Genomic DNA, 9,522 nt, shown 5'->3' on the forward strand with positions numbered 1-9,522 from the left:
TACTCTATTGTGTCTGGGCAGGAAACAGCTAATCCAGTCAGATCCAACCCAGCCAGGGATCTGGTGCTCATATAGTCTGACAGGCAGGAGCTCCGCTGTGGGAAACAGAAATCTATCCGTCACATCGCCGGCATCTGCTTCTGTCACCGTTCTCAGGAGGATGAAGAAACGAGAACGAGGGAAATTCAACTGTCTGAGAGCCGTTTGTCTCCCGTGATCCGGTGCAGAGCAGACCGATTCACGTGGACGGGACATAAACTCAACTAAATCTGGTGTAAAAATGTCTGTCTTTAATGTTGGGGCAAATACCCAGTTAGGTAAACTTTTACGTAACATTTCTCATTTTATTCAATCCTCACAGATCAGGCATCTGTACTTTTTATGGCTATTTTCTATATTTTAAAGGGGATCTAATATAATAAATTCACATTTTGCACGTTTTTATTCTTCCATTTTAGTTTTTACTGCATCTAAAAACTGCTGAAGCGCTTAAAAAAACTCACCCAGCTGTTTTTTGGCAATAAGTTAATGGTTTTTGGTGTCTGGAAAATGAGCCGTTTTAGAAACTTCTGTAACATTCGACGGACACTGTGCCGTTACCTAGCAACCCCCGTGGAACTCTGTCCGTTACCTAGCAACCCCAGCTGAGTTCCAGCACCTTTGGTCAGCTGGTTTCACTGCTGTATAATGACTGCTGGAAAAGACAGGTGTTCGGTTTTTGACTTATCTTCCAGGAACCACTGCACTGAACTCAAAATACCTGCATCTCCAGTTTTCAGCACCGCTACGGATGGCATGTAACAGAATCGTCTTTTTCTGCCCTCCAGCGTTCTGCCCACGCGTGAAATTCCCAGATGTAAACAATAACATGTCAGGGTCCTCCTGACATCATGTTTGAAAGTCCCAAACATAAAGTCGACATGGAGTCCCACTGTGACAGTTTCCAACACTGACAGCTGAGGGCAGAACTTTACAGACGATATTCAAATCTCTCCAATGACTCATTTAAATGTCCATTCATAGAAAACTGAACGCTTTTCATATTACAAGGAGGCCGACAGTCTTTGGAGAAAATCAGCACTGATGCTACAAACTTCATTATCGCTGAAGAAAGAGTCAAAAGGACTTTTTCATTTCCTGTTTTCAGATGTTTGAGCCCCCAGCGAGCGTGCATGGACACAACAGATTACGGTCATGGTGCCCACTAGGAGGGACATTCATGCTACTTCCTACTTCAGCTTTACTTGATCGTTTCAGATGGACTAAAGTCAGCAGCTCGCACACAGCCTGCAGAATAAAGGAGCAGCCAGGAGGATTTCCCCATTTTTTCCATATCAGGGTTCCTTTGAAAGCTTCGACTGTGAGCTGAATGGGAGGTTCCACTGAATCCATTCACCTCAATGATCTGCTCACAATCAACCATATCTGTCATACATGGCTGGGCCGGAGAGACCGGACGGGAGGGCCGAGGGCGGAAGAAAGGCCTCAGTTTGTTGGTGAAGACATGAAAGAGAGAATAAAACAGAAACAGGAAGACGGAGCGGGCGGCCAGGTGTTAAAAATGGGTCAAAGCCACAAAACTTTAATGGGTTTTCATCAGTCACGTACTCATTTACTCAATTACATTTACTTGAGTAACTTTTTTGAGCAAAAAAACAAAATTTCACCAAATACAGACACACACCTGCAGCTTTTGTTAAAGTTTCATGAGTTTTATATTGAAATAAACTGATTTTTAGCTGATTTTGCTATTTTTCTGTTACTTAGATGAATTTTCATCCCTAAAATACTAAAATTTCCACTTAACTTTATATTTTGGTCCATCTGATTATGTAATTTTTTAATATTAAATGATAATTTGATCTGTTTCTCAGTTCTTTAGTAGACTTTTTACCAAATACCTTTTTACTTTTACTTGAGTAAAACTTGTTGAAGTGCTAATCTTACTTGATTATAATTCTTTGGTGCTCTCTGGTTTTTATTGGGATTTGATGTGAGTAGATCAAAAATGAGACACAAAAAGACAAAACATCAGGAAAGAGTGGCACAAATCGACACTAACCCGGAACATGTTGCTGAAATTGGCTAGACAAATAAATTTGAACTTAAGCATCTTTCACTGAAAAACTGACTTGAATCACCATAAATTTTTTTTTTGCACATTCTCCCTTGCAGAATACCTTCATCTCAGTCAGATTAGATGAAGTTCAACTGTGAACAGCAATTTTCAAATTCTAATACAGATTAGATTAGATCTGGATTTAGGTCTGGATTTAACTGCAATGTAAAACCTTATTAAGTTTTTTTTTTCACTTAAAATTATGTATATTAAAAGAGAACTTGTTTGGAACAGTTCTTCCTTTTTATTCGTTTCTCTGCTCAAACTTTGACAAAAAACATATTAAGCAGTGATCTCTGGGCTCATTTATTTAATATTTTAATGTGCATTACTGATTTTTTATTTATTTATGATATTTTATTTATTTATTTACCAATATTTAACACTTTGGATGGAGTAGTTGTCAGCACATAAGCACATATTTTCTATTCCATTCATTATTTAGTTCCTAAACATGTTTCATTCATTTTTAAATCAATTACAGAGTTTAAAGTGTTTGTCACTGATACAATTCCTTCCCTTCAAAATAAAGTGTAATATTTGACCTAAATATACAAGGAAATGTGTCTTTTTAAAGACTTTCCTCAAAGGCTGCACTTATTTTACTTTATCTGATTCCTTTGTATTTTTAATGGAAGGAGGTCCACACTGTCGCGGTGTGAACACAAACACGCACACACACACACACACGTACACACACAGCTGTTGCATTAGAAAGCCAGCAGCGAGTGGTGGGACACAGGACGGTCTTTAGTTCTGCCTTTTCAGCACCAGACAGTAATGGTTTCGATTTACCACGGGCTTTACCAGCATGGCCACACGCTCATGGTGAGTGATCCTTTACTTAAGGGGTGATTTCATGGGGGTCCGTCCGGAGAAAGAGGGGAAGCTAATGTGGAAATCCCTGCCTCCCTCCCAGGTCCAGGTGCTTCTTCGCTCCACCGCTCATCAAAGTCCAACCTCAGGGTTTTTATTTCTGACCTTCCACCTGTTTGTTGTTATTACACGATTCCAGAAACATCTCTCCACTGACAGATGAACAGAAGCAAACAAATCTGATTCTGCAGATTCTTCAGGTTTCATTCCAACATTTTCCTGTTTAGATGCTGTAGATTAGCAGCCAGCGTGGGGCCACATTGTCCAACCTGTTAGCTACAGGTTGACATTATTATTGCATAATGACATGGTATCTCATAAACTCTTCAGAATAAAGTTTTTCAATCATCTACTGGTGCCAGATGATAGGTCATTATTAAAGGTCACCCATTATGCCTCATTGAACAGATTAGGATATTTATTAATTTTCTTTTGCACAAAATCATTCTTCATAATCAGATTTTAGTCTGTTTGGTTCTGCCTATCTTTGAGCTGTTTTAGAGCGTCTTGTCAAGCTGCTTCTGGTCACGCCCCCAAACTCAACATTTACACTTGTATGTGAAAATGGCTGCAAACAGACACACAATGATACAAATACATATCTTTGAAAAGCAGAAGTGAAGCCTCCTGCGCAACCAACAAGAGTGCAGCAAGTGGTTTCTGGATGGTAAGTCAACAACAAAACACTTGTCTTTTCCAGCAGCCATTGTACAGCACATACAGCAGTACAACCAGCTGACCAAACATACTGGAGCTCTGTTTGGGCTGCCAGGTAACGATGGAACTCTGCTGGGGTTGCTAGGTAACGAGGAAGTGCCTGCTGATTCTTGACATTACATTGCGGAGGGTTTTTAAACTGCCCATTTTCCAGACACCAAAAAACCTTTTACTTACTGCAAAAAAACAGTTTGATGGTGTTTTTTTCAAGCACTTGGGAGTGTGAAAAGTCTTTGGAGGGTCTTGATGAGATCTTCAGGAGTGCATTAACACTGAGGACTTTAAAATTTTGAAGGATGCAGAACATTTCAGTAGCCAGGCGGAGATGTTTTATCATTTCTGCTGCAGTAGGTCAGCTAAAAAGGAAGTAAATCCATGATTTGGGTCCAGTGGTTCCAGATGAAAATAAAAAATCTAGTTTCTGTTACAACACAAACATAATGAACAAATTACAAATAACTAATAAAAAACTAAATAAATGATCAGACATTGTCATAAACTAAACACTGAATTCCCTCAAAATTATTGGGACCTCATGTATTAATAATGAGACTCAATAACGAATATATTACAGTATACATTTATAGTAAAATGTATACTTTACATGTATTATGTGTCTTAATGACTTTTAAAGCAAAGCTTTAAGATTATGTTTGGCTTTTGCAGTAATTATTTTAGTTGCAGGTTTAGTTTTGTTCAAATTCAAGTTTGTGTTTCTCAGATATCTGGATGGATGCGAACACGAGCATGATTGACAGCGCTAAGACCCTCCCGCTGGCTCTGATTGGTTGTTTCAGAAATGAAGCAGTGCATTTCTGCGGACAGTATCAGACACAGAGAAGCTTGATTTTTTTTCCCCACAGATTATCTCATGTTAAACACAGTGATAGTTCAACAAATTTGTTTTACAAAATATTCGTTTATAAATGTTACAAGCTGCAACTTTAATTAGTGCTATTTAAATAAATGAAAATGAACTAAACATTAATCGGACTCAACATTTTCATCGTCACGTATTTCAGGTTCGTCTTTAGAGCAAAATGTACAAAATGTTTTATGGGCCTGGAATAAACTCTCTTTTTGGTGGTTTAACCATCAGACCACAGGAATAGAAGACCAATGCTCCTCGATGTGTGTGTGTGTGTGTGTGTGTGTGTGTGTGTGTGTGTGCGCGCGTGCGTACGTGCGTGTGTGTGTGTGTGTGGTGTGTGTGTGTGTGTGTCGGCCTCCCTGCATCTCTAATCCTTGTAATAGAGTGAAGACCATGAAAAACCCTCCATCCTGCGGCACTCGGCCATATGTCCGATGGAGCTGCTTTCTCCTCAGATTATCACTCACATAATTTATTTAAGCGCCGTTTCTCCCTCCATTCACGTCCTTTTTGTGTTCTTGTAATTGCTGCTTTTCTCATGAAAACAACAGAAAACGAGGGAAAGCAATCCTACGTGACCAGCAGCGTCTTTAACATCCTTATCTCCATTTTGCCCGGAGAGCCTGAGCTCAGCGATGTCAAGTGAGTTTTGTTAAACGTTTAACGACATCTTAAAAGTTTCATTAGCCACATTGAGCTGTTATTCAAGAATGGCCATCTGTTGGTGTTCTTTCTGCAGAGTTTTTCCCCTCAGGAGCCTAAAACTGGAATCAGAGGCAACATGTAGCGCAGAAGTGCTGGGAAAACGTCTTTTACTTAGAGTTTCATGTTTAGACTGATCATGTAACGTTTTATTCAAAGTATGAACTGTTTGGTAAACGTAAAATAAAAATGTCACAACAGGTGTGATGCATCTCATCTCTTCAGTTTATCGGCAGTAATACATTTTGTTTTATTCAGGAGTAATAAAAAAAGTTAAAGAAAATATAATAAGATTATGTTAAGCTCAGATTTTCATTTATAAATATTACAAATTAAAACGGCACAAATGAAAATTTCTGCTGCACAAACGAAGCCCAACTGATTGACTCCAATTTTTGTTGTGGGCTGGCTGGTTGACCTTCGATGACCCTTTATTAATATATTTAAAATGATAGAGGCACAAATATAAAATGTTTCCACCCCACAGAGCAGCCCTGCTCCACTCAGCTCCTTCAGACTAGCCAGCAGCAATTAGCAAACACCTGGTGGAACTGCACATCAGCTGAGCTCATTATAGGAGCTACTTCTCAGTGAAATGCTGATAAAATGCTGTTGAAGGGTTAACAGAGGAGCCAGGTTGTGATGTCTTCATGAAGGCGGAGCTTCAGAGAGACCAGGAGCTTCTTAAAGAAACAGAGGCCCAAATTCAAGGTGTTGAGTTATGAAGTCAAATTTCTTTTAAGTCATATACATTTTTATAACAACAGAAGGTAGCAGTTACTCGCTTGTGCTATAAAATGGCACTTTATGCTTTCAAAATGCATAATACAGCCCCTCTAACGGCAGTATTTATTTAGCATTTTTAGCTAAAAAGTATTGTGCTAAGATTAGGTGGTTTTATGGCTGAATCAAAGTTTGTGTATTTTGCAAAACTGCAATGGAAACATCACACGAGTCACGTGATCAACACCCGGATGTTACTACTGGCAGAAAAGACGAAGAACATGACAGGAAGTGGTATGAAGTTCATGTTTTTAATTACTTCTAATGTGAACAAACTTATTCATGTGTGACTTTAAATGCGTCTATTTAAACAACACAATTGCAAAATTGTGTTTTTCAATTACAAATATGCACAAATCTCTGATAACGTTAATAAAAAACATTTTCACAACTGTGGTGTTCCCATTAAATAAGACATTTTATTAAAATCACACTTCAATGAGCTTGTTCACACTATAAGTCATTAAAAACCAGTGACGAAGGATGTAAACAGTTAGATGAGATTATATTCATAATTCAGCCGCTAATTCAGGCACTAAGGCTAATTATCTATCAGCCAATCAGGGAAGAAGCCAACTAATACTTTGAATAAAAAGTCACATGATCAATCTAAACAAGCGTCTTATTGAGGCTTATGCAGCATTTTGGAAAAATTGTAGTTGGCCATTTTATAGAAAAGCAATGGATTCAACATGTTGGAATTATACACAACTACACATTGCACCCCCAAAAAATCAAAACCCATTCCACTACCACTTCCTGTTTTCTTTGTCGTTTTCACCAGTAGTAACATCCAGCTGTTGATCATGCGACTCCTATGATACGGAAAATTGTTTCCATATGGCTGAAAAAACATTTTTTAATCTTAGAACATTAGTTTTTTTTTTGCTGTGTTTCCATTAAGCGAATATATAATATCTTCATAATTTCAATTTGTGCCATTCTGTGGTAAATTGAACATAAACTTCAGATGGTGAAGCCGCTTCTTTCAAAGCTGAATGAAGGCGGAGGATTCAAACCCACATCTCCATCTCTGTTTTCTGCTCTCGCCTCTGGTTTGATGAAGGTTTGATGAAGGTTTTTTGTAGAAAGCGTTGTTAGCCGCGCTAAGCCGCCCTGAGCCGGCTGATTATTCCCCTGAAGAGCCGCCGCGCTTTGAAGCTCCACATTCATCCGCCTCTTTCTCCTCCATCGGCGTCTGCGTCCCGCTCGCAGCTCAAACCCGATGATGTAAAGAGGCAGAGGAGGAGGGGATTTAAATTACAGCGCCGTCTTTCTTCCTCGTTGTATTTAATGGGTGTTATTGTGGGAGACCCGGAGCACAGAGGAGCTGCGGAGGCCGATCCCTCTGAGAGGCCGATTCTTGAGTTTTTAATTAAAGCGAACAGAAGGATCTGAACGAGCCTCTCGTCTCCGAGTCGCAGCGCAGAGCTGGAAAACAGAGAGGCTGTTTACAGATAAATCCATTAACAGTTCTCATTAATCAATTAACTCATTCACGGAGAATAAAAAGGATAATTAACTCCTGGTTAAAGGGCCGTGGCTGAGAGCGGTCGGCCTTTTCAAACTGTTGCAGGAACTTAATGTGCTCCTTCTTTAGAAAATTAGATTGGCTTCACAGGAAAATGGTTCTAAAAAACAGGTTTTATTTTACATTGTGTCTGTGCAGGACTGTTAGGAAGAAAATAACTGATATAGATTAAAAAGATTTAACAAAAAAAGACAGAAAACCTATGAGAAAGTAAAATAAAATGGTGATTTAAGAGAGTAAAAGCAACAAAAAAGATGCTGAAACTGTATTTCCTTTTTATGCACCATTTTCTCAGTTATATTAAGTGTATCAATAAGAGTATATGTAAAATAAGAATTTATATTGTAATTTGTTTGATTGGCTCTAATAAAAATATTGACAAAAAAAGGTAAACGATGATATGAACCAGTTCAGATTGGATTTGTTTTCATTTTTGCCTCATAAGGCAGAAAACAAGAGGAAACGTCATTAATGAATACAGAGAATAACATTCAGCAGCTGGACAATAGAAATTAAATATTACAGCCAAAGTGTTAAATAAAATGACAGCTAATCACTGCTGTTGGGTTTGTTTGTTTTTTGGTTGCATTAAAATGTTTTATTCATGTTTTTCTTTTGTTTATTGTTATTTAGGTATTAATTTCTAAAAGAACGAAGCAAAAATATTTTTCCATTTCATTTATTGTTGTTTTCCGTTCCTCATTTTATGGTTTCAATTTTCAACAATATTTTATCTTTTTTTATTTTCTAACCGTTTTTAAATTATCTTTAATCTAATTATCTGTTTTATAGTATTTTTCACATTATTTTTTATTTCTCTTCTAAAATATATTTTTCTAAATATTGTCTCTTGATTTTATTTGATCTGCATGACTCGGTTTTATATTGTGCTTTTTGGGTAATTCTTGTCAAATATTGAGGTTTTCTGTCTTTTTCTTAACTTATTTTTGTTTTCAAATGTTACTTTTAATGTGTTTTACGTGATAAAATTGTGCTTTTTTGCATTTCTGTTGCTGTTTATTTGCGAAAAGTGCTCGAGGTTTTATTTTTTCTTTTTAGCAACATGTTTATCTGCATTTTATGAAACATTTATATATTCTTAAGCTTTTTGTTTTTTTGTTTTTTTTTACTTATTTTGTAAATGCATTTTGTAAATGCATTTAGATTTCTCAGTTTTTTTTTATTTAAAATTTTTCTAGTTTAGTTTTTTTTCTTGATCTAAGAATGGTCTCTCTACAGATACAGAGGTTTTTTCTCCTTTTGTTTCAAGCTGTAAAGTTTCTGCTTGAATTTGCAGATATTTCTGCTCTCGTCCCACGTCTAGTGGGAGTTTGTTGCCGTTGGGTTTGAGTATCCAGCCTCTTTGAGGCCCGGTTTGAACCGCTATAAAAGAAGCAGTGAGGCGAAGTGGAGGGCAACGAGCGATCGGCTGCTTCTTCTACCTGAGAGCAAACACACATCGCAGCAAAGCGCCGTCAAGTGCAGCTGAGAGGGGCTGCAGAGGGGCAGCAACAATGGGCCCCCGGGGCTGCAGTGTGACCCCTGGGAGTCTATCATTCTAAAAAGGGTTAGTCTATCATTCACACACTCTGAACAGATTCACGAGGCCAGGACAGGCAGTTCTTTATCACAGAGGGGAGGAGGAGGAGTCGGGAGGTGGAAGTACGTTTCCACAGAGAATTAAAGCTACATCAGCTTCAGAGCGGGGAGCAGGGAACAGGGAACAGGAAACAGGGAGCAGGGAACAGGGAGCAGGGAACAGGGAGCAGGGAACAGGGAGCAGGTATGCAGGGAACAGAGAACAGGGAACAGGAAGCAGAGAACAGGGAGCAGGGAACAGGGAGCAGGTATGCAGGGAACAGAGAACAGGGAACAGGAAGCAGAGAACAGGGAGCAGGGAACAGGGAGCAGGTATGCAGGGAA

General features: G+C 38.5%; 1 long non-coding RNA gene across 2 annotated transcripts in view; it reads right to left on the minus strand.

The window, feature by feature from the left end:
• Positions 1-2,841: 2,841 nt before the first annotated feature.
• Positions 2,842-9,522, minus strand: part of LOC107838076 (uncharacterized) — an 11,329-nt gene continuing 4,648 nt past the window's right edge. Inside the window, exon 4 of one of the 2 annotated variants that reach the window (XR_001664137.1) lies at positions 2,842-4,133. This is a non-coding gene — a long non-coding RNA (uncharacterized LOC107838076). Of the gene's footprint in view, positions 4,134-6,945; positions 7,500-9,522 lie in introns of those variants that run through there. The other variant, XR_001664136.1, reaches the window with a different exon arrangement.

This window comes from Poecilia formosa, unplaced genomic scaffold, assembly GCF_000485575.1.
Source record: "Poecilia formosa unplaced genomic scaffold, Poecilia_formosa-5.1.2 Scaffold209, whole genome shotgun sequence".
Taxonomy (NCBI): domain Eukaryota; kingdom Metazoa; phylum Chordata; class Actinopteri; order Cyprinodontiformes; family Poeciliidae; genus Poecilia; species Poecilia formosa.